The sequence below is a fragment of the Symphalangus syndactylus genome, chromosome 7 (genome assembly GCF_028878055.3).
Source record: "Symphalangus syndactylus isolate Jambi chromosome 7, NHGRI_mSymSyn1-v2.1_pri, whole genome shotgun sequence".
NCBI lineage: Eukaryota > Metazoa > Chordata > Mammalia > Primates > Hylobatidae > Symphalangus > Symphalangus syndactylus.
The window spans coordinates 107,331,638-107,335,322 of NC_072429.2; positions in this window are offsets into that span (position 1 = coordinate 107,331,638).

A 3,685-nucleotide genomic window follows, 5' to 3' on the forward strand; every position below is an offset into this window, starting at 1 on the left:
CCAAATTGCAAAGGCTGAGAATGGTAGTCAGTATTGCCAGCGAAAACATAACTAGATTTGTCTAAATTTTGAGGAGGAGGGTCAATCATGAGAAAGAACATGAAGTCTAAGAGGAAACTAACATTTATTGGGTAGCTTTCTGTAGAACTTCCCAAACCTTTTTTATTTATGGCATTAAATATCTCAGTATTTTTCTGAATGGATTCCTCGGCCGAAATATCTAACTAACAGTGCCATGGATTGAGTGATTAGGTCCAAACAACTTAAAATGTATTTATACACTAACTTAGTAGCCATTTGAAAATAATACACATACATTGAAAGAAAGATAATAATTTTTATTTCAGCCTTAACCACAGATATTTACTCACTAATGAGATGTGTGGGTTTCTTGGACACTGTGCGCCTCTCAGACCTTGGAATCATATTGGATCCCACCACCTTCATTTCCTGTTCTGAACTGATTTTCATGTTTATTGGCTTTTTATCCAGCCGCCACCAAAACTTAGCTCAGCAGAGATATGACATGAATGAAAGAAATGTAGTATGATCGAATGTTGAAACTCTACACTACCTTGAGCTAGTAGTTCACACAGTGGCTGACAGGTTTCAAGTATTGCAATATTTTCCTCAGCAGTTTAAAATATCCCATGGCTGCCATGTAAGCATGCTGCAGTGCCCTCGGGTGTTTCAGTGCATGATTTGGGAAGCATACATCTGTTGGCCTAGGTACTATATATAAATCACCTACTTCTTAACAGTTTGGAAGGTAGGTACTATGATTTTCAAGTTGGATGTGGAAACTAAAGTTTGAAAGGGGGCATGCATTTTACCCTAAACCTCCTAGTTAGTAATTAGCAGAGCAGAGGCTTGAACCCAAACCTTCTGGCTTTAAACCCCATTGCATCATGCCATGTGTCATGAGATTTGCAGCATTAAGGTTTTCACTGCTTCCTCTTCCCATGACCTTTACCTGATTTCAAGCAACATTGAAATTACTATTTTTTTAAAACATGTGGAAATGCTTGAAACTCATGGAAATGATTTTGAGTCATGTCTACTTTTTAGCTTTAAGGCACACCTGCTAGAAAATAAATTTTCCTGAGCAGAGATTCAAGAACTTTACAATGGCCCTAAAATGGCCCCAAGAAAGATTGTTTAAGATTTGAAATCAAGACAGTAAATTTCTAATTAACTTGTAATTATTTTACTGCTAATTTTTAATGTGACATTTAGTAAAAACCTCATATCACTTTTCTTCAGCTGTCAGGACAGTTCTTATAAACTAAACCTTCTTCACCAGCTGTTGCCTAATGCAGTATGGTCCATGTTGGAATTTTTCCAACTCCGCCTGAACATTATTGCTAAGTCTCAGCAGACCCATGCAAAAGTGAACCATAACTGTAATCTTTCATGTTACTCATAGTTCTATTTAATTGTCTGAAATACTACCGATAAATAGTGCAATCAGAAGAATTTCAGTTTAACAGTAACTACTTCCACCTCACTTTTCTGCTCTCATCTGATTTGAAACAGGTTTTGGATTACTACCTCTAAATTATGTAAACTCCTAATCAATGATTAATTTAAGAATCTTCGAGCTGCTGGTGTGTGTGTGTGTGTATGTGTGTGTGTGTGTGGTTCTTATGTGTCAATAAATTCAGCCCTAGTAAAACACACTTTCCTTTTTCTTCCCTAGACTTTTTAGGCCTTTATTTTCTCCTGAGCTTGTTGAGGGGATAAAGGATAAGTAGCTGGAACCAAGGAAGAGTAAATCCTTGCAAAAGAAATTGTTTTCAGAGAAATTTCACTTCACATAGAACTAAATGTATATTTGCATTAAATGCCCCTAACACAGATTATAATTCAGAGAAACATCTGAATAGTGGAAAAACTGTTCTCTACTTAAAAACAAATTCATCAGCAAATGGAAATAGACTAACATTTATTAAGCACCCTGTAAATGCCAGGCATTTTACATCTATTACTTTGTTTGAACCTAAATATAACACTGGGAGCTCAATTTTATAAGCTTCATTTTGCAGAGGAGGAAACTGAAGGCTGAGAGTTTTAGGAAATCTTCCAAGTTTATAAGTGAATAAATGTTAGTGCTTGCATTCAAAGTCAGGTGGGTCTCACTTCACAGCCATGGCTTATGCCTAGAGGACTGTGCTGCCTTCAGATCATTTATGTTTTATAATGGTGATTGTATGTGAAAACATGGTATTAATTTTTTATTTATCAAATATTTATTTGGTAAATAAAATGTGACCAGCACATTTATAGGAGTGAATTAATGGAAATTATGATTATTGACATTTATTAAAGCTATATATATGTATTTTCTAAAAGTCAGTGATTTATTTTCAGCCTTTCTGTAATTTTTCATTAAGGATCTCAGAAAATCCCAGTGTGTTGGTGAGGATCTGCAATATTGAAAAAATGTTGGACCGGATCCCAGGAGACCTGTGTTTGCCTCTTCCACCTGCTACCTCTGTGGTCAAAAGAATCAGTTTCTGTATCTGTGGCTCAGTTTCTTTATTTGCGTAATGAAAGGATTGGAATATATAATCTCTGAGATTCTTCTGAGTACTACAATGATTTTACTAAACACACTCAACTTTTATAGGTCATTCCCAAAAATCCCTATGAGTAAACTGAAATGCTGGTGGTGTATATAATTCAGAGCTGACGAAACACCTTCAGATTTGGCTTTGGAAAGTATAAATGAAGTACAGTGAGTAAAACTTTTAAAACACGATACCAATTATATTAGTTTTTTACCAGTTAGAACAAATTACCACTCATTTTGTATCTTAAAACATTATACCTTTGTTATCTCCCATCCATGGTTGAGATGGGTCCTCTATTCAGGGTCTCACAAGGGTACAATTAAAGTGATAGGGCTTGGCTATGTCCCCACCCAAATCTCACCTTGAATTGTAATAATCCTCACGTCAAGGGTAGGGCCAGGTGGAGATAATTGAATCATGGGGGCGGTTTCCCCCATACTGTTCCTGTGGTAGTGAATAAGTCTCATGAGATCCGATGGTTTTATCAATGGGAGTTCTCCTGCAAAAGCGCTGTTGCCTGTTGCCATGTAAGATGTGACTTTGCTCCTCATTCCACCATGATTGTGAGGCCTCCCCAGTGATGTGGAACTGTGAGTCATTAAACCTCTTTCCTTTATAAATTACCCAGTCTTGGGTATGTTTTTATTAGCAGCATGAGAACAGACTAGTACACAAGGTGTCAGTGAACTGAATTTATTTCTGGAGCTTGGTCTTTTCCAAGCTGAGGTCAATGGCAGAATTCATCTTTTTGTGGTTGTAGAATGGAGGTCCCTGGTTATTTTTGTTAGCTGTCATCCAGGAGCAGACAGTGTTCAGCTCTTATAGGTTGCCTGCAATTTCTTGCTGTGTAGTCCCCTCACAAGCCTTCTCAAAGTCAAGATACTTACTTTTTCAAACCTAACAAGGGATAGTCTCTCCCTCTGTCTGTTAAGACAGAGCCTTATATAATTGTCCTGGGTTGAATACTGTCTCCTCAAATTCGTGTCCACCTGGAACCTCAAAATGTGATTATATTTGGAAAGAAGGTCTTTGCAGATGTAATTGGTTAAGGTAAGATGAGGTTACACTGGAGTACGTAGGGCTGATCCAGTGGCTGATGTCCTTATAAAAGA